The sequence below is a fragment of the Magallana gigas genome, chromosome 8 (genome assembly GCF_963853765.1).
Source record: "Magallana gigas chromosome 8, xbMagGiga1.1, whole genome shotgun sequence".
NCBI lineage: Eukaryota > Metazoa > Mollusca > Bivalvia > Ostreida > Ostreidae > Magallana > Magallana gigas.
In genome coordinates, this window is record NC_088860.1 from 24027345 (window position 1) to 24051010 (window position 23666).

Genomic DNA, 23666 nt, shown 5'->3' on the forward strand with positions numbered 1-23666 from the left:
ATTAAAGTATTAATTTCACCTCATAAAGATTTCTATTTTACGTGTCTGTCGGATATGATGATCGAAATTTCCTGTTTTAGATTTTATTTGATAGATTTTATTATCCGAAACTGAAAGTTAGTTTTGTTTTTGTTTGTTTTTGGGTTTTTTCTCCTCAAATTGACAGAGATGATATCTAGTATCTATAATTTAATACCTCCCTGTATTTTGTTCGACATACCGGGTATATTGCTTGTAATTTTTTTAACAGTTGAGTCTGGTCCAATAAGTGATAATTTATGTAAGATAGTTTCAATATATTCACGGCTTTTTTCTGACAGGGGTGATGTACTTTGTTTTGTTTTCATATTGGCGTTGTTATTTCATTACAGTCAGAGCATAAATTGTACAACAAATCATTAATTAGATTTTTAGAATTTTTTTAGGGGGTGGGGGTGGGGGTATGTAACAAAGAATGTTCATCAGGGTTGAAGTTTGACCGGGAAAGGGGTCATTTTTTCAGCGTTGAATATTGAGACCAAAGGTGTTGTAAACACATGTAAAACCTTAGTCTGTTGCAAAGAATTTTTAGATAATATGACAGGATTACATCAGGGAAGATGGCAATCATTATATCCCGATCAAGGGGAGGGTTGGACTGTAAGTTTTTGAAAATATATTTATTCATATCTCCTTTTGGAACATTTGAACTCTTTTTGCACAAATCAAATTGTCCGATTTTGCAAAACAGAAAGCGTCTTCAATTTTATTTAAACGAGCAATTTCTATGGCCTTATATATATATATATATATATATATATATATATATATATATATATATATATATATATATATATATATATATATGAGTCTGTCCCTTCTGCACTTACATCTGTCTATGCCTTTACAACTCTCATATATGTATCGATATGAAACATAAGCTTGTGTGTACAATGTAGAAGTACTATTATATACTTAGTAATATTATTCAAACAACTATATATCAATACTTTTTTGCACTCGTGATAAAAATGAAAAATACACAGACGATGAGATAACTATGAGTCCGTATCGTATATATAGAAATGATAAAATTAGACCCTCGTCATTATGAAAATATCGCCCTGTGGGTGTATATGTGTTCTAAAGCAAAATAATTAGTACTCTAAATAACAATGGAATGTATCGAGAATTTTTAAATCGTTTGTTTTTAACTATCTCGAGATAAATCGAAAAACCTCCTGCCACGATCCTCCTGCTGTGGCTATAAATGCCTATCACAGAGTTTCTATGCTATACTTATGAAACTTTAAATTAAAATCTCCTGACTGTTTTGTTATTGCTTGGTTGCACGAGATTCAAACATTCCAATATCTTTCCATTTTAATCGAAACTTGGCTGGATTTTGAGTAATATATATATACATTGTGACAAAACAAAGTCTAGAAAACGGTGGCCTGGAAACGCTCCAGTTTAGATATACAACATCTTTGTTTTGCTTTTAGACTAAGTTCTCTTTATTGGCCTGTTTCCACAATGAATTTCTATAGTAATATAAATATTCAAGGGCATTACGAGAGTATAAGATCTAAAACAGGTATATACACATGCATCAGAATTAATAGCTGCCTTTGTTACTGGCTGTAATTAATCTTATACGATGGCCTATCATACAGTTTAATTTACAAATTTAATTTACAAAGTACTGATGTGCGCAATTATATCGGTTAACAATTCCCAAAAGAGATAAGCAAATGCGTGTTAATATTCGGGTTTTATCATGGAAAAAAAGAATAAATAATGTTTTATGTATTTAACTGCTAAAAGTGCATATCATCGAAAATGCAAATTATTCGAATGTTCTTACAAGTTGCGTCCTTTTATTTGCTTATAAGGTAATGTGTTCTTACAAGGGGTCATTTTGGTTGTAATGTGAACCTTAACTCTTAACAAAATCTGCCCGTAACTAATGATCAATTACTATACTCTTGAGCAATTTTAGTTTGATTGCCTCGCGGCAGGAGGTACTAGTATATAGAAATCTTATCTTGGGGCACTACAGTGCATGTCAATATGAACAAGGTTATATGCTGTTTCGGTTTTGAGTATATCTTCAATGTTGTCGACATATAAGACCATGCTTTAATATACTAGTATATAATGCTTTAAGGTAGTCCATCCATAACTATTGATTTATAGAATCAATTAAGTGTGCAAAGTTTATGAGAGGTAGCATTGAAATTGCGAGGCCAATGACAAAACCAAATTGATATAGTTTAAGGACTTCATGATAAACGTTCCACTTTAGATTTAAAGTATACTGTATTTTGTTGATTGACCAAGTTTCCATGGATCTCAATGACTGTACTTTCGCCTGCCTCGTTATACCAAAGTCGTGTTCAGATTTGCACCCCCTTTTAAGAAAAGAAAGCATCTCTTTGTGTCAGAAAATTAAAGATATTATATGTGGCGACAAAATATTGGAGGTAAATAAAAAATTACTGTGCTAAAAAAAAATTCCATCAAACAAAGAAACAAAACAAAAAAACCCGAACTAAATCTCGTTATATACTGGTAGAACACTTTGAAAAGCAGATGCTCTACAATATAATTTTCCTCTTTAAAAAGATTTCTGGTTAACTCATATCACATAAACCTTGTTCAAATCAACCCATTTGTTTGTTCATATGTTTGTAAATTATACCTACCTGAAACTAATGTCTTCACTCTACTGATGTCAAAGAGGAAGTGGCGAACGTCCGTAATGTGTACACAAGATCAACTTTACAATAACCTTGACACCCGTCATCGACAAAAGCATCAACTGATCAGATTAGAATTTAAGAATTTAAAATTTATTTTTCGCGCATTTCTATATATGTGCTAGTATTTCAAAATTCTTCTTCAGCAGATTGTTTACATGTATATTATTTTTAGACACAGCGCTTGTATATCAAGGTCGAGTTTTTGTCACTATCACGTAAATACCTGTGCCGTGATGTCATACTCACTGGAAACAGTGCCCGGTGATGTCATATACGGCAGGAACAGTGAAATCTCCAATAAATAAATAGTGAATAGGATCTATCTATTTTGTATATATATATTTATATAGTTGGTAAGTCTTAACGGTATTAACAGCAAACTTAGGTACGTGAGAGTGACAACAAGACATGTTTTTGCGATGTAATTTATTTTATCTTCTGGACAATAGCGTTATCATATCCTACTTTTATAATACTACGGGGTAAAATTCATCGCAGAGACTGTAGTACATGTATTTGTTGTATATTTTTTCATAGACATCTAAATTTGAAAACAATTACATGTACATACTAGTAACCTGCTCTCGCGGGTTATGTATTTTTTCTGCCATGCTAGCTACATGTACCTTCATACCCGTGTGAGACACCAAAGAAAGCTTCTATGTGTTTTATGTGCAAATGATTACTTGTTCATTGATGTATTTCATTCTGTTCCTTTGAAGGTTGACTTTAAGTGTGTGGAATAGTGGTTTTTTTGTGATCAATGAAAACTTCAGGCTTCTTTGAGAGTACAAACTCCATGGGCTGAACGGGTTGACGTCAAACTTCAAAGTAGTGGTAGTAACTCGATCTAACATACCAGAAATGGAAGCATTGGTTGTTGGTTCTGTGTATCATACTTATCGAAAATAATGACAGCCTTCGTACCTCTACTCCCAAACAAATAATCAAAGACAGATCCATTGACAGTATCTAAATGCTTTCTTGGGTGTTTCAAAAGTAAATTAACCCGATTAAAGCATCTTGCGAGTTAAAAAATGTTTGTTTAATACATAATTTTACATTATGAATTTTTAAGTGTTTTTTTTTTTTAATTTTGATGCTTATGTAAGGAACTGGAATATAGAATGAGCAATTTTGAAGTCTGACGTAATTTTAATGCAAGCGCAAAAAAATGAAACGCATTAAAAAGACTTTAGTTGAACGGTTTTGAAAAGAGAAAGAGAATTCTAACTGGTCACCTTGGTTGTCAGACAACAGATAAAGGACGTTTTTTGAAAAGAAGTTTTAATGTCCTACTTTTTATCAAGGCTGTTTTGCTCAATGATAAATTGCGTTCTATAGTATAATTTAAACATATTTTTATATAAAAAAAAAATGTTCCCCACAGTGAGTTTTTTATTTCAATGCGGCCTGCTTATTTTAATTGAAGGTGCATTTAAAATAAAGATGCATGGTTTGCACATGCTGAGCAGACGAAGTTTTCTGTTTTGATGCATCGATTCTTTTTTTTTTCCATGGATATGCACCAATACAACTCTTTTATCAAGTAACAGCTGCATTTTAATCTGTTTTATCGATATATAGCCATTACTGTATTTTAAATGCGGTTGGGTTATTATGGGAATTTCCACTGATATAAAACGAAAGAGAAAGGTCTCCATGTAAATGGGTTCTGATGGCAAGAAATTTACATTTCCCAGAACACTCAGAATTAAATATGTGACATATAGTCCAATACGTACTGTGGGGTGCAAGAGGGGTTTGCATAATTAAACGAAATGAAAATAACAACATGTACAATAATTTAATATTTACTTCAACAATTGGTGAGAATTATATGATTATATGTAATAAGGGACAATCTTTTGAATATCGTGAGGTGATCAAATACGGCCAGGCGTGATCAAATCTATCACAAAGCCCTTATTCCTTAGATATGCATAGAAAAAATGCAAAAATTAATGTTTTATAATTTGACGTTGCTTTCATTCTCCAATTATGTATGCATGATGTCGTTTTTTCATTATTATAAACGTGTGAGAACCTTTGTGCTGCGTATTCACACAATTTGTAAATTGCGTGTCATAATATTATTCAATATAATTGATAATATAAATGCTTAGAATAACACTCAATGTCAAAATGGATGAGAATAAAAGGTTCATATCTATCAAAGAGACATGTTTACAAAAGAGTTTTTCTTTTCAATAAGTAGAGTCTAGAAAATTATGTAAAATAGTTTTAAAATTCTTGGTCTCCTTTTGAAGCTTATTTAAACCTTTGTATGCCCAATTAGCTTAAATAAATGTTGCATCCAGGAAAAACACACATTTAGGATGTATCTAAGTTGAACTAGTTCTACCTTATGGATGAAGAAAGTTTGAGTTAAGACAACGTCCAAATCATCGAATCTGTTCGAAAACATTTCCCGTCAGAGAGTAGTAATCCATTTAGTATGGTAAAGATGATAAAATGACCGTCTTTTATTTATTCATTCGTCTCTTATTTTTCCTCCATTACAATGATTATAAATCTACTGACAAATAATGAATACCTATATAAGACTGCGAATTAGTTAATCATCATTCCATATAAATAAGATATATAATACATGTACATGTATAGTGTCAATAAAATGTAACATATACATGTATTTCACAACGTATATATCTCGTATATTACTAGTAATTTGTCTTATGTTGTAAGTTCCTTTTACATTTTATGTTTTAATTTTTTTTAAAGGAACATAGATATGTTATTTCCTTGTAAAACTTTCAGTTTCCTCGTCTATACACTTAAATTTGTTCTTTATACACTATCAATTATTTCATAAACAGCATACGTATACTGTTCAAACTAAGATCAAAAGATTTTTTTCCGCATTTACGTGTATTTATAAATAACTTCATAACCATAATCCATATGATTTGCACATGAGTATGATCTTTCATCTCAAAACCTTTATATTAAAGAAAAAAGCAATCATTATGAGAAAAAAAATCCCCCTACATTTTGATCAGGAAGCCTTTGAGTGATGCGTTTACGTATGGACTGCCCTTATGCTTATCGTGCCCAAGTGTCATTTTGTTATGATATAATTGTATGCTATGATAAATTATCATTTTATATAAGGAATAAGGAATCATTCTTTGAGTGTTATGAGGTGATAATTTCGGTCGGGGCGTGATCAAATCCAATAAAGCCCGAAGGGCTTTATGATAGATTTGATCACGCCCGACCGAAATTATCACCTCATAATATTCAAAGAATGATTCCTTATTACTTATATTTATATAATTTTAAACCATCGTACGATTAAATATTTAAATATAAATAAGCAAACCCCGCTGGCGCCTCAATTTGGCTTTATGGGTTATATAGCCAAAATCGATACGTAGTGTTATCGCAGGCAAAGACACTGGACAATGTAAATATTATCATATATATCTTGTACATACGTGTACGATGTATGATACTAGTAAATATTTACATAGCTATAGATTAGATATAGTTAATTGTTACCTAAATACCAATGCCTGCCAACGAGGCCTTGGGGTTTTTTTTTACAAACATATTATGTTTGGAGAGAGAGAGAGAGAGAGAGAGAGAGAGAGAGAGAGAGAGAGAGAGATGATGATGATGATGATGATGACGTGTACTTATTAGACTTAAACAGAAAGGCTTAAATCTCTTTGTTCAATTTAAGTTCTCTCTTAAAATTACGTTTAGATAAAAAGCAAAAGTTTTAAATTTATAAAAGTAGAGAAATAAGACAGATATTCAGATTTTTATACATAACTAAAAATAAATAGAAAACAACAATATAGAGACGTCAAGAAGTAAATATATTTGTGTTATCTTTTTGTTGAGGTATTATAATCATTATTGATGCGTTTTGCAGATGCTCTCTTTGTTGTGTATGAGCGGCTGTTTCCTGGTATTTCCGAAGCGTGTGTGGTAGTTGGATTTCCAGTACTTGATCGTGGCATTTTAAATATTTTATCAGCAATATAAAACTATTGATTATAGATTTTTTTCTATTTCCGTGACAAAACATTAATATTGGATATTAGATGAACTTTCGTATGATTAACCAACATTTCTCGAAACTGAAAGTAGGTTTACCTAGAAAATTATTATGTCATATTGTTTAGATTGAATTACGTAACAACTCATTAAGTTACGACTGTCTATACTTTAAAAACTGTCCAACATCATACAATAAAACAATACAATGTCAAGGAGGATATGATGCATTGTGTAATATGATGCATTGTCACCATGTCATCTACGGTTCAGGGTCTTTTAAGGTTATAGATAAAAATGTGTGACAAAAATTACTTGGCAGCACTGCATAATGGTGTCATGTAAAATCTTATTCAACCATTGTGTTAAACTGCACAGAGTGTAGACATATTGTTTCGATAAAGTTATAAATATTAAACTGTTCTTCATAGTAAAGAGATTTATCATGGCATTATTACATTTTGTAATTGTCGATTACACAACACTGCATCTATATACTGGTAGTGGTTAATAAAGATCGGGACATTCTGAATACCATTTGTTAAATTCAAGTACGACAGTTTGGCCTCACACAAATTAAACAGACTAAGCCTTGTAGTTTACAACGAAAGCCGTACCAGGTTCTTTTTAAACAGATTTGAGGTTTTACACCGGATGCACCGATGTCCTGTACTCTTTTTCATTTTCTTATAATTGTGACTGCTTTGAAAGTATTTCGTGATTTAAGCGAGTAATGCAGTAACCCAAGGCTGGTCAGATTGCTTAGTGGTGGCTAATTTTATCAGTTAAAAGAAATATTTTTAACGTTAGGCGCCTGTGGTTTTTCTTGCTTAGTTTACGCAAGTTTGGCATTTTGTATAACGAAACAGAAAGAAGTTATCTAGATAGGAAGTAACCCATTGACCACAGTTAGTCATGACCCTGGGGATAAATAAAGCTATAAAGAGAAACGGAGATTTTGGGGAATTCTTGGCTATATAGGAAGTAGATTTAATTCTGTCCCAGCAAATAGGGTTTTAAATTTAAATTCTTAGTATAAATTTACAATTTAAATCCAAACAATAAGACTCAAATGGAAAGCAAACTTAAACTACCCCGAAATGACGCCGGATGTTTAATCACCCAGTGTAACAAAACTTCCAAAATTGTTAACAAAGTTCTAATAACTCGAACAACGAGTTCTAAAAACGTTTGTGAATCATTTATTACTAAACATTAAAGAAAAAGGTCATACAAATAAATAGGCTTATGACTTACATGTATATATTTATTACTTGTACACGTGTGCATTGTAATATTTAAAAACTGAATCGATCTTAATCGATCTTAAAACTAATATTAAGTTATTACTCACGACAACGTGCTTATGAATCCTAGAAAATATACATATAACTTCACTTCAAAATCTTCCCAACAACAAACACGTCGATTTTTTTCTTACTAGTCTCCAAACGCGTATACATACCAGGTATTCCTTGTGTATAGGTCCTAAAGGACACCGAGATAAAAGTATTCCATCTACAGAATCATGACACGCCTCAAATGACACCATGCATGACAATAGTACTAACCATTTATCAATGATTTTTTTTTTTCTGATCGCGTATTATCGGTTTTAATTTTTATTTACACCGATCCTTTAAATCACTGTTCTCGCTGAAAGAAAGATGTATACTTTAGCTCGTATTGATCTTAAAGAACAGGTGTATACTTCTCGTTATGAAATCACATAATTACATGTATATAGACCGAACAATTTATGCTTCGAACTTTGGAATTAAGATTTCTAATTTCATTTAATACCATCATAAAACATTACAAAGTTGTACGTACGGTAAGCAGTCGTAAATTAGTTATCCCATATATTATCCAATATGTGAATGTTGAACCCACAATATATGAACGACAACTCCCCAAATAACGAAACAACCATGGTTGAATAGGTAGTAATACACAATAGTGCGACACGTGCGGATCCCTAAATGTTCAGGGGTCCAGATGGGGTGGGGTGGGGTGAGGTGGGGGTCCAAGGCCTATTTCCCGCGTTTACTTCACAATGTGAAAATGAGTTTGAATTTTCTAGAGGTAAATCGGATCCCGGGACAACCACCCCCCCCCCCTTCGAAATCCGCGGAAGTGAGGGTAGTATTAATCAGTAGTAGCAGGCACGAAGCATCAGACGGGGTCAGAGGGGAGGACCCCCCCCCCCCCCCATTTTTAAGAAGCAGTAATTTAAGCCCCCCCCCCCCTTCCCCGCTTTAGTAAACGATGCTACGTGCCTGAGTAGCATAGTACTTGACTACAAGAATTTGCCATATTGCTCGTCGTACAGTGTAGGACTCATCCTGCGGAACTCAACAATGGAGGGATGCACAAGATCCCGCTAGAAATTTAAATTGGGCACAAAAGATACCCGAATGTGTCCAACTATTTTATCACTTTACTAATATATAGCAACTACACAAACGATACCAACAAACATTTTTTACCGACTTCTTTTGTCAATGCACTTGCTAAAAACAAAATCAAGCGAGACCCCGTCAACTTGCACCTTTGTTGGTCAAGTGCAAGTAGATATCGCTGGGTGGCGATAATGGTATACAGTTGAACATTGGGCGCGCTTGATTAAGCTTAACTTGGTGTACACCGGTATACACCGGTGTAAATATTTTGTATTGTATATCAAGTCCACTTCAGTGGTGTAGTGTACATGGTGTAGGGAAGTTAAGAATGAATACGATGGAAAAGGGTGCAGTTTTAACAAAGAATCTTCTATTCTGTGGCAATTTAAAGGTTTTTTTGTGATATAAATGCATTAAAATAAACACACATTTCAAATTTAATGGCTTTCATACAAACGACAACTTTTATGCGACTTCTGATCCGTTACATTACTTAAAATCATTTTCCAAGTTTCCATCATAACATTCGTCCGCCATATTGGTTTCAGTGCTACACCCAACAACACATGCCCCTGACTCGGTGTAGAAAAGTGTACACCCGGTGTACACCTAAATGCTACACCTTTGCACTTGATTTACAAAAGTGTACACGGTGTACACCTTTTGGTAAAATCAAGCGCACCCAATGTTTCCAAATGGTGTAATGAAAGTGGAATAATTTGCATTATAGGTGTTCCCAAAGGTTCATGCAGGATAATTTTTGAGATTTCTTGAGTTTATACTGTTGCACATGGCATCCACTGTGCTATTGATTTTCTGGTATAAAATTAACTAACTATAGACGCTTATTTTGGGATTTATTGGAGTAAGCTGGGTTGTGCCGACGGTTATGCCATCTCGTGCAATTTGTTGTCCCCTCTAGCCTTAGAAGAAGGCATGTACCCACGTTATTGATGCTGTAACAACTGTCATAAATACAATGGTAAAATTTTGAGAGCAGGCTGGTCTTTAGATATCTTTTTACTCAAAAAAACTTTTATTTTAGGTTTTACCAAAGAAAAAACACAACAAAAACATGTAACACGAGTTTTTGGGGAGCACATAATATTCTACATGTATTATTACTAGTATATAAAATTTTAATTCACATGAAGCTATAAATAGATATATGCAGCACTGTGCCACAAAAAAAAAATATTTTATGAAAAGCAAAAACTACACATGTATATAAATATTTTACGAAAATGGTTAAAAAAAACCTAGATGTTTCCTTATCTATTCTCTTTTCTCTGTTTTGCTGCAGTCATTCTCATAGCGTCATGGGTCCTGCCTTTGCGTCCACTCGTAACCGTGCGGCATCCCACGACCACAAGTGGTCTCAGGACCTGACGCCACGAGTGGACGCAGTCGCAGGGTGTCTGAAGTCATATGAGGTAGGGTCGCGTGCAGTCTTTGATCATGTCTATTTTTAAAGCATCGTGGATGGCGTCCGTCACAAATGTTCATCTTAATTCTCAGTCTCAAATCCTTGGATCTAATATTTGGACACTTGTAGTTTTAATAAATATCTTGATATTGGTGACGGCGGGGTCTGGTCTGCGTTCAAGATCGTAGCAGCTCATAGGCGTCGGAACCGGGGGGGGGGCATCATAAAGGGTTCAGCCCCCCCCCACTTTTTCTTGCATGCAGCAAACATAATTGTTCCTAAATTTACTTTGATTGAAATATTGAGTTGTTGGATAGGTATACTAGCCCCCCCCCCCCCCCCCCCCCCCCCCCCGATTAGGAATTTCATGATTTGGAAAAAGATTTTTTTTTGGTTTTTTTGGTACGAATTTGTTTTTGGAACTATGGGTATACCCCCCCCCCCCCCCCCCCCCGATTTGGGAATTATGTTTTTTTTTATTTTTGCTTGTCAAGATTTCTAATGATTAGTCTAGCCCCCCCCCCCCCCCCACTTTCAATTTGCTTCCGACTCCACTGCAATGTAAGTTACTATTTTTAAAACTATCTCTCTGAATTGGATTCAACATATATAACTATACTATTATTTCTAATTGTAACTTAATTACAGAGCAGATGTAAAACTGTACTTATCACCATCAGTATTTGGTCTAAAGTTCCTTAAGGTATTCGATGTATAACGACCACATTTTGTACCTAATAAATGAATGGTCCGATTTGCTTAATCATGATATCATTTTGAAGGTGTTATCAAATAAAAATACTCCACCAAAGGAATTTTCAAAATTTTAATTATGGTCCAACTAATTACACCTTGAATTTTGCATTGAAGTCTATGGGCAATGTATGTTTTACTAAGATGTTGTAAAAAGTAACTTATACTTCGTAAAACTCTCTTGGTTAATACATGCATTAACTTTCTTTTTATCAAAATATGAAATAAAATGAATCATTTACCGCAGATATTTTGACAAAATTAAAAATTTTCTTTTTCCATCAAGGGGAGATAACTCTTTAAAAAATTTTAAGGTGCAAAATAACCGGCTTCTTACATGTTGTCTGTCATGTAAATTTGTTTCATTTCACTTTCATAGTTATCTAGCAATAAATATTTAACTATTTTAAAATGATTCAAAATTGTTCAATATCCCTTCATTATACATTGAATACCTTAATTTACCTTCAGGTGCCAACTTAAATAGAGACGATTTGCTTCACCACCTCTATGGCTGTTCGTTCGCTCTAAAACGCGTTCGCCCTTGACGCCGTTCGCTCTAGTTTTCGTTCGCCCTAGGTCCGTTCGCTCTTGACGCCGTTCGCACTGTGTCCGTTCGCCTTAATTTTATAAAGGATTAATTAATTTATATATTTTTGTGTATTCTGGTCAATTTAAACATTTTGAAAGATACACATATAATTAATGAAAACAATTCCGCCCTTTCTACTTCTTCATAATAATCACCATGGTTGACAGTAGTTTAAAAAAGATAAAATAGGTGATAATCATCTGCTAGGCTTCTGAATGAGCCAATTAAAGTCTCAAATTTTTTAATCGTTTTAAAACACCAAGCGAATCATTCTAAAAACAAGAAGACGGTTATCGACAATGTACGGCAATAAAATCTTACAAGTAACGTCATTTTTGATGAAGGAAAAGATAATTAGAGCGAAGGGACCTGGTGCGAACACTAAAGTCAAGCTACTCAGCAATAAGCTACTCAGCAATAACGAAGTTTGTTTACATTTATCGAGTATACAAACGGAATTTTCCGATCCCGATTAAAAAAAAAGATTTCTAAACTGAGCGCCTAGCGCCCAAACTAAGACTTGTGACACCCAAGTGACACCAGATTCTTGGGGGCACGGGTGTCCCCCCGGGATCTCCGGTCCCAAAACGGGCAATATTAACACCGATTTCTGGCGCCAGGGCGCTGAGTAGACCCTATCATACTGTAAAATAGGGAGTCTAAACTGAGCGCCTAGCGCCCAAACTAGGACTTGTGACACCCAAGTGACACCGGATTCTTGGGGGCACGGGTGTCCCCCCGGGATCCCCGGTCCCAAAGCGGGCAATATTAACACCGATTTTGGCGCCAGGGCGCTGAGTAGACCCTATCATATTGTAAAATAGGGAGTCTAATCTGAGCGCCTAGCGCCCAAACTAGGACTTGTAACACCCAAGTGACACCGGATTCTTGGGGGAACGGGTGTTCCCCCGGGATCCCTGGTCCCAAAACGGGCAATATTAACACCGATTTCTGGCGCCAGGGCGCTGAGTAGACCCTATCATACTGTAGAATAGGGAGTCTAATCTGAGCGCCTAGCGCCCAAAGTAGGCATTGTGACACCCAAGTGACACCGGATTCTTGGGGGCACGGGTGTCCCCCCGGGATCCCCGGTCCCAAAACGGGCAATATTAACACCGATTTCTGGCGCCAGGGCGCTGAGTAGACCCTATCATACTGTAAAATAGGGAGTCTAAACTGAGCGCCTAGCGCCCAAATTAGGACTTGTGACACCCAAGTGACACCGTATTCTTGAGGGCACGGGTGTCCACCCGGGATCCCCGGTCCCAAAACGGGCAATATTAACACCGATTTCTGGCGCCAGGGCGCTGAGTAGACCCTATCATACTGTAAAATAGGGAGTCTAAACTGAGCGCCTAGCGCCCAAACTAGGACTTGTGACACCCAAGAGACACCGGATTCTTGGGGGCACGGGTGTACCCCCGGGATCCCCGGTCCCAAAATCTTAATCTAAAGTGAAGTAATAGAATTTTCTAAATGACTGATATAAGGCACAGTTGAATAGTTGAAATACCTTACAAATTATTACTAGGCAATTAACAAATCAAGTTCAATTTACTCATCACATGTATAGTGAATCTTTAAAGCTAGTTTTTATATTCATGCTTAAATTTAGCTTTTAAAAATCAAGGAAAATATATAGCAGCCCAGATGAAAACTAAACTAGCCTAATGTCATTTGTTGGAAAGTACCCGTTCATGTATTCTCACAACTGCTGAATTAATTTCAAAAATTAGCCTAAATCAATTGTGACTTTTACATTGCAATGGCAAGAAATGGTATTTATCAAGATTTGGTCAGCTAGGACAGTATCACATGTAGTCTGTAATGTTGCAATCAACATTTTTGATGGCAATGAAGTTTTAAAACAGTGAAAATATTTCAACAGCAAAATGATTTGGAAAAACACCAAAACAGCAAAATAAAACTGGGCCAATTAGCCCATTCAAGGTCAATCTACAGCATATATAAATACTGTCTGGGGTTCTGTGTTCGTCAAAATGAAGAACTCATGAGAATATGAGAATGAACTACGAGAGCAAGTCTTACACACAAAAATCTACAACCCCTATTTCAGATATTAAACATGTACTTACTGCAAATGAATTCTTTGAAGATGATGTTTAGTGAACTGATATCGAAAATTAGATTCTCGGAAAATTATTAACACAAGAAACAATTTACAAATGCATGATTCAGTCCAAACATTGTGACTGTGAGAATCTTGTTCAAATGTTGCATCATGTTTGTTTCAGATTGTTCTTTTCAGACTGATAATAACGTAACAGTACAAACGAGTTTAAGACTATGACAGGTGTTGACTAAAATCAGAACATGCAATTGAGGAAGATAATAAACGATACTGCCTGTTTTGAGGTCATTTCATTTTTTTAAAAATAATTTAAAATATTCTTGAAATATATTGGAGTACAGTACTGCAGTGTTATGGTGAATTAAAAATTAAAAATTAATGACTTATTTTAAAAAAAACATCTGTTTGCTCGCCAAATGTTGAGGCATCAGAATATAAAACCCACACCAAAATACCACCATAAACCTAGATAGCTTAAAAGTAAAGCACTCTGAAAAGAGAGATTTGGGTGCAATTCTGGGTGAAAATTTGGTGTTTTGGTAAGTAAGGCGTTTATATTTACTATGTATTAAATTTATTTATTTATTTTTCATTCATCCTTTAAATACTTTGGAAAAGATTCAACTCCCCCTTCAGTTTTGTACTTTTTTGGGTAAAAAATCAATTTTTTATATCATGAAGTTGTTTCAGTTCCATTTGTGAGAAAAAAAAATTTTCAATTTGGAACGTTTGGAACAGATTTTTTTTTTTTTTAAATTAATTATTTACATCTTTTTTTTAATTTATATTTTACAAATGAAAAGAGATAAACTTAGTCATATTCTATTTATTCACTCTGGTATTGATGTTGTCAAGGGGGTGTGTCCCCATACCAAGAATACATGTCCCTCTATCTTTATCAGCCAATCAAATGAGGCGTTCCGGTGATTGGACCAAAGGTGTCCAATACTTAATACGAATGCGTTTAACCGGAAGCCCAGAATCTTCTAGAAAAATAGAAAAGAATAAATACGTGGAAAACGCCGAAGGAGTCACAGAAATCTCGTTAGACTGTTATCGTACACGTCTCTGTTTATATTCATTCATATAATAAGCTTAAATTAGATATTGATATCTATTGTATAATACCGGATCATGTCTTCTGATAGAGATAATCTTGAGAAAGGATTGAGAACACGAAAACAGAGATATGTTATTGATCCTTTTGGAGTAACCAGTTCAGTGATGGCCCCGAGCAGGCCTCAGATCGATAGGTATAGGCTTAAATGCGATTTTTGTCAAAATCGATATGAGAAACATTACATCATGAAACATATGGATGGATGTAAGAAGAAGAGCGAATTGAGGAGGAATCACGACATTCGAGGATATATGGAATATCATGGACAGGTCGGCCCAATGACACCTCGTCCTGACGAGTCGGCGCAAAATTATTATAATTAGTCGCTCAATAAGCCAAACATCGAAAAATTTTACCTTCTCTCTCTCTCTCTCTCTCTCTCTCTCTCTCTCTCTCTCTCTCTCTGTATATATATACACAAATGGTGTGCAACGCAATTCTGACCCCCTCGACGATTCAAGCTTCAATATACTACATGTTAATCGGATAACGTGTTATGGCTACCAGTTTGCGTTTACAACTGGGTTCAAATAACACATTTCCTTCTAAAGTTAAAACTCAACGCATTAATAATGGTATCAACTATGATTGATGCAAACTTCGAACTTCATCCCGATGCCCGATAGCCATCAGCTGACATCACGAGATTACAACAATTCGGAAAAACAGATCAGAAAAAATAAAGGAATAATACTATTTAAATATAAAGCAGCCCAGATGAAAACTAAACTAGCCTATTGTCAATTGTTGGAAAGTACCCGTTCATGTATCATCCAGCTCTTTCCCTCTTGTATATGTTTATTGAATGTTTTATGTTCATTGGATGTTGTATGTCAACAGTCTTCATGTTGCCCCTTGAGGGCCCTTAATTGGTTAATAAAGAAATTGAAATTGAAATTGAAATTGTATTCTCACAACTGCTGAATTAATTTCAAAAATTAGCCTAAATCAATTGTGACTTTTACATTGCAATGGCAAGAAATGGTATTTATCAAGATTTGGTTAGCTAGGACAGTATCACATGTAGTCTGTAATGTTGCAATCAACATTTTTGATGGCAATGAAGTTTTAAAACAGTGAAAATATTTCAACAGCAAAATGATTTGGAAAAACACCAAAACAGCAAAATAAAACTGGGCCAATTAGCCCATTCAAGGTCAATCTACAGCATATATAAATACTGTCTGGGGTTCTGTGTTCGTCAAAATGAAGAACTCATGAGAATATGAGAATGAACTACGAGAGCAAGTCTTACACACAAAAATCTACAACCCCTATTTCAGATATTAAACATGTACTTACTGCAAATGAATTCTTTGAAGATGATGTTTAGTGAACTGATATCGAAAATTAGATTCTCGGAAAATTATTAACACAAGAAACAATTTACAAATGCATGATTCAGTCCAAACATTGTGACTGTGAGAATCTTGTTCAGGTCCTCAATCCTAGAAATACGTCTGAACGTCTCCAGGACAAGGGAATAAAGGCGCTGATTAGTGTTCAGTTTAAAGCAATATGAGCTGTATTTTTTAGAATTTTATTTTGCTGCAAAAACCTGCTAGTATGATAAGTCTGCCTGTAACTCAAACTTTTATGATAAATAAGATTTTTAAAAATCATTAATTTTTGTCAGGAGAAAGATTTCCCTGATAAGGAATATATAGCAGATCAATTTTTGTACAGGACGACAATAATTCAATTTTGCTCCAATCAAGGCTTCTTAATGGCTTTTCCCACAAAAACAGAGCTAACAGAAATTTTAAAACCATGATATTTTTTGTCATTTTAGTACAAAATAACATTTTCTTCAAAAAAAATTTCAACATGAAAATTGCAGCTCATATTGCTTTAATTGAGTTCTATTATTAAGTGGCACCGAGCCCGACGTAAATACCACAAAGTGATAGACATGGGAATTTTGAAAGAACGCATTGGCGGATCCAGAGGGGGGTTCCGGGGGTCGGAACCCCCCCTTTCTCTGGGACATATAAATTTTTTTGAAAACTTGTAATGCCTATTTAAAGGCAATTGTCCCATTTATAGTATAAATACTGTAATTATTTCAAATAAATGCTTTTAAAATTGCTAATTTGAAGAATTTTTTACAACGCACCGTAATTTACATGAACATGTATTTCTTATATGAAAAACCCTAACGATTTTTTTTAATCGAAAAAGGTACTCCCCATCACCATCCGGTGCTCACATCTGTGAGTAAACATGTGGAAATTTTTTCAAAAATTAACTAAGCAGTGTCGCTAAAAACACAGATTTATAATTATAACATCTACAATGTATTGTCTACTCTATTTCTTTAAAAAATCGGTTAATTTTATGCAAGTTATGTTATTTTTCTGGAATGCTAGCTATACCGTACCTTCATACCCACATGAAACACAAAAGAAAGCCCTTTTTTGTTTTGTTTCCAAGAATCGGAAATTATGTTACAAAATACCGTGTAAGGGGTTTCTATATAAACCATTATGAAAATGCACAACTTTTCAAAACTTTCCTGAATAAGATCGCATCTGTACTAGTGCCGGGTGATGTGGCGCACCCATTATACAGAGGTCACATCAAGTTCCCTGGGACGACTATTGCTTGTACAATTGTATTTCGCATGTTCCATCTATTCAGCAAATAAACTATATATAATATCCCCATTTTTGTCATATCCTATCATTTAGATCTTTATTTAAGAAGGCAACCGATAGAAATCAAAGTCAATAAATAGTTCAGAATTTAAACATCAAAGACATTTTTTTTTTTTTTTTTACCAAAAATTCATTTTTATAATAGCTTGTCGTAATAAGTCTGAATTATTTTTGGTTTCTTAGTGTTTCTTTCTATTAAGCATAGCATAGACGCACGTTCTCATTGCTGGAGACTTGGATTTTTTTTAAAGGCTGGAAATTATGCAAATCTTCCTTATCTAAACCAAAACGCTCAATAATGCAGTGCACTCTGATATTAAAATAAATTTGAAATAGATATTGATGAGATAAATGTTCATTAAATTTACGCACGGAAAACGTTCAAATGGTCTTGTTTATTGACAAATAATGTATTTTGCACGTATTGATTTTCATCAATTGGAACCCCCCCCCCTTTTCAAAATTGCTGGATCCGCCTCTGTTAACGGTATTACGGGTATACCTATATTTATCGTCGTCGTCATTGTTGTTGTGATAGACTGAGCGTGGTATCATGTGGTTTATTCAAATGCTGTATTCATTGTGGACGCGAAAATAATTATAAATTTCTTTTATTAATTTCTATATCTTTTTAACCTGATTGATATAAACTGCGTAATTTATTGTGAAGATGAATCTTTATATAACATATTGAAATAAACCAATAAATCAAATAAAAAATACGCCACATATACCTTTAAAAGTATCTTATCTATCCCCATATAGGCAGTTTACACGCCTTATTCACCCATCTTCTTTGACACAAGCTCCAAAACCTGCCACAAACCAGTTATTCCTCTAATGAAAATATATTTGAAATGAAAAAGGTCACGTTTTTATATTATTTGACAATATTCACTCACAGACTTATCGACAAAGATGTGTACATCGATATAAGGAATAAGGAATCATTCTTTGAGTATTATGAGGTGATAATTTTGGTCGGGGCGTGATCAAATCCAATAAAGCCCGAAGGGCTTTATGATAGATTTCTGATAGATTTTATGATATTTTATGATTTTATGATAGATTTCTGGCACGAGAAATCGGTGCTAATATTGCACCCTTTGGGACCGGGGATCCCGGGGGGACACCCGTGCCCCCAAGAATCCGGTGTCACAAGTCCTAGTTTGGGCGCTAGGCGCTCAGTTTAGACTCCCTATTTTACAGTATGATAGGGTCTTCTCAGCGCCCTGGCGCCAGAAATCGGTGCTAATATTGCCCGTTTTGAGACCTGGGATCCCGGGGGGACAACCGCACCCCCAAGAATCCGGTGTCACTCGGGTGTCACAAGTCCTAGTTTGGGCGCTAGGCGCTCAGTTTAGACTCCCTATTTAACAGTATGATAGGGTCTACTCAGCGCCCTGGCGCCAGAAATCGGTGTTAATATTGTCCGTTTTGGGACCGGGGATCCCGGGGGGACACCCGTGCCCCCAAGAATCCGGTGTCACTTGGGTGTCACAAGTCCTAGTTTGGGCGCTAGGCGCTCAGTTTAGACTCCCTATTTTACAGTATGATAGGGTCTACTCAGCGCCCTGGCGCCAGAAATCGGTGTTAATATTGTCCGTTTTGGGACCGGGATCCCGGGGGGACACCCGTGCCCCCAAGATTCCGGTGTCACTTGGGTGTCACAAGTCCTAGTTTGGGCGCTAGGCGCTCAGTTTAGACTCCCTATTTTGCAGTATGCATTGTCTGCAATCAAATTTGTTCCTTACACACGACCACTTATATATATACTCATAACTGTTTATCATAATATCAAAAGAATTTTTTTTTGGCTTTTACGTGTTTTTATAAATAACTTCATAACCATAATCCATTTGATTTGAACATAAGTATGATCTTTTCTCTCAAAAACTTTGTAAGAAAAAGGCATTCATTGTGAAAAAAATCCCCCTAAATTTTGATCATGAATCAGGAAGTCTTTGAGTCCTCTGCACGTCATGGTGGGTTTATATGTATGGACTGCCCTTATGCTTATCGTGCCCAAGTGTCATTTTGTTATGAAATAATTGTATGCTATGATAAATTATCATTTTATTATCATATATCTTGTACATACCTGTACGATGTAGTTAAACTATATCTCATCTATAGCCATGTAAATATTTACTAGTATCATTTTATCTAAATACCAATGCCTGTATGCCAACAGAGAGAGAGAGAGAGAGAGAGAGAGAGAGACAGACAGACAGAGACAGAGAGACAGACAGACAGACAGACAGAGAGAGAGAGGTCCAATTACTCTAACTAGTCATTCATATGATGACTTGTACTTATTACGAGACTTAGACTTCTAAGTCTCTATAAAAGGCTTAAATTTCTTTGGTTTAATGCTAGTGCTCTCTTTATTACTTTAAGATAAACCTCAAAACGTTTAAATTTATAAAAGTAGAAAAGTAAGACAGATATTTAGATTTTTTTTAAACACTAAATAGAAACCAACAATATAGAGACGTCAGGAAGTAAGTGTTGTAAGTGTTGTCTTTTTTGTTGACATTGAAATAAGCAAATGATACTGGTACAATCGTCATTGATACGTTTTGCAGCTGCTGTCGTTGTTGTGTATAAGCGGCTGCAACCTGGTGTTTCGAAAGCGTGTGTTAGTGGCAGTTGGATTTCCAGTACTTGATCGTGTCATTTTAAATATTTTATCAGCAATACAAAACTATTGATTATACTGGTACTGTACCAGTTATCGGCTAAGACCAGTTATCGGCTAAACTGAGAGTTCGGGTTTATATCACGCAACAATCCAAGATTTTTTAATTCAGTCGTCTTTTTCGAATAAAGAAAAGTAAGTTTGCTTGAAAACTTTCTTGAATATGTTTTATACATGAGCTTAAACGATCATTGTTTACCGCTGATTTTACATCTTTGCACTTTCAGCAGTGGGGGATATGACGTAATAAGTTAAAAATAGAATACAGTCGTTTGACCAGTTCCGAATAGGGTACAGATTAGGAGGTGCTGTAAATGTTCCTGGGTGTTATTTTTAGATCTGATTTTTTGGCCAATATACACCACATCCCTTCTGATATAAATGCAATATTGCTGCATTTAATTTTTTTAAATAAAATTTTATTCTAACAAATTACGTGGGAAGCCATTTTACCAGTTGCGAATAAGCCGATGGGTTCCGAATAACATAATTGTTTCTATACATATGGAATGTAGATAAAAAAGTTTCAGCCCTAAAACTATTCATTGAACCTGTTGAATAACAGGTTTAATGCAAACATCTCAGTTATTGGTATTTTCTTAACAAGACAGTTTGATTTGCACGAAAATGACAGACAAAATCCCCGTAACAATAATTTAGCCTGGTTTCTAACATCTTGTCGGAATACAGTCGCAGCCCCTCAACTTATCATTATTGTGGTACAATATGATTTATTTAAGACGGAGAAAGACATTTAATGAATTCCAGAAATATTTGTTTTAATCAATCCCTTCATTAAATCCTAAAACAGAGGGAAACAAATTGGGTATTCTGAACTCGTAAAATGACGGCTCAATAAAATTCTGCTTCCACTTGCGTTTTTATTTTATTTTTTATCCTGTATGCTTTTGGGTATGTTAGAATACATACTAAACCTATGTTTAATAAAAGAAATCTTGTTACAAGTGAAAATTTAAGGCACCGACAGAAAATTTTACGTGCATATTAGCGTTGCAATGACCTGGATTTATTACAAAGCGAAAATAGGTTGACTAATCTAAGACCGATATCAAATACATATATATGACCGCAAAAAATGACACTACAGCAGAATTCAAACAAGCATTAATACGTGTTTATAATAAAGGTATTGATTTTTTCTTTCATTTTTTATTTCATTAATTTTTTGCTATTTAACTTCTGAACTATTCGGAACTGGTCAAAATTCGGAACTGGTCAAACGACTGTATTACCTCTTTGTGATACGTTATTATATCCCTTCTTTGATTTGACATATAAAATCAATACATTTAACATGTATAAACAAATGGAATTCACGAATTTCCTAGAGATTCGTAGCGCAATTGAACGCCTGATTGCACGATTATGTATATTGAATAGTATACGATTTGGTGTATTACCGTATATTAATAAACGAATTATTTTATGGGTTTTGTTTATAATGTATCATGACCCCGAATACTTTAGTCTGACCTCACAAGGGGCATAATTCAAACTACATTTAGCAGAGTATAAACTCAACATGAACACGGATTTTTACTATGTTATTATCACGAAGCCGATAACTGGTACAGTAAATCGTAATAACTCGGCAAATTCGGGGCATACTTAAAAGCACAAAACAAGATGTTTTGGGTTCTAAATAATGATATAAACTAACAGATTGATAAATAAGGAGTTCACTTTTTAAAGTATGTCAAGTTTTATCCAAAATTATCAAGAAATAAGGAATTACGATAAGAAAACGTTAAATTTTAGCCGATAACTGGTACAGTGCCAGTAGATGTTTTTTTTTTTATTTCCGTGACAAAACATTAATATTGGATAGATATCAACTACACACGAACTTTCGTATGATTAACCAACATTTCTCGAAACTGAAAGTAGGATTACCAAGAAGGCTATATTATATCACACTTTTAGATATGATAGTTCACGTGTATGGGTGCTTGAATTAAAGGGACCTAGACACGATTTCAGATGAAAATTTCATTTTTGATTTTTATGTATAAAATAGTTTAATTGTGTATTTTGAATGATTTACCAAAATTTGAAAGTTAGAAGTCAAGTTACAAGCGAGATGCAGAGGAAAAGAAATCGGTGTTATGTAAACAAAGCTCGAGTCTTATATTTCAAGTTGTTTACAAATAATGTAAAGTAAAGAAATTACCATTTCTTTGAAAAAATAACTTGTGGAAACAAGGTAAACTGATTCAGTGTGTTCAAAAAATGATTTTATCAACAACAAAAATCAACATTAGATTGAAACTAATACCCCAATACAACATATATGTAAACAATAACAGGACCTGGGTTTTGTTTACAAAACAAAGAATTACCACCTCTGTAACTGGCTTGTTACTCGATATTTGACTTTCAAATTTCGACGAAACATTAAAAACATCCATATTGACCATTCTAGACAATAAATTGCGAAAATTTTGAGCTTGATCGTGTCTAAGTCCCTTTAAATACAGCCTATTAAGTTACAAGTGTCTGTACTTTAAAAACTATCATACATTATGCAATAGGCTAAAACACAATACAGAATGAATTATCACGATGTCATCTACGGTTCAAGTTCAAGTTTAAAAATAACAAAACTACTGCGCAGCATGCATGCATAATGGTGTTATGTTGTGAATCTACTGGCTGTGTTATCTTACACTGTTCTTTATATAAAGAAATTTATCATGACATTATTACATTTTGTAATTGTTGATTACATAACACTGTATTTATATACTGGTTAATAAAGATCGTGACATTATAAATACCATTTGTTTAATTCAAGTACAACAATTTGGTCTCACCCAAATTAAACAGACTAGACCTGTAGTTTACAACGAAAGCCGTACCCGGCTCTTCTTAAACCTGTAGACTACGTTGTAAATCTGAGTGATTTGAGGTTTTTCACCGGATGCACCGATGTCCGGTACTCTTTTATCGAGTTCGTGATTTTAGCGAGTAATGCGATAACTCAAGGCTGGTCAGATTGCTTAGTGGTGGCTAATTCTACCATTTAAAATAAATATTTTGAACGTTAGGCGCCTGCGGTTTTTTGCTTAGTCTGGCATTCTGTGTAACGAAACAGAAAGAAGTTATCTAGGAAGTAACCCATTGACCTCA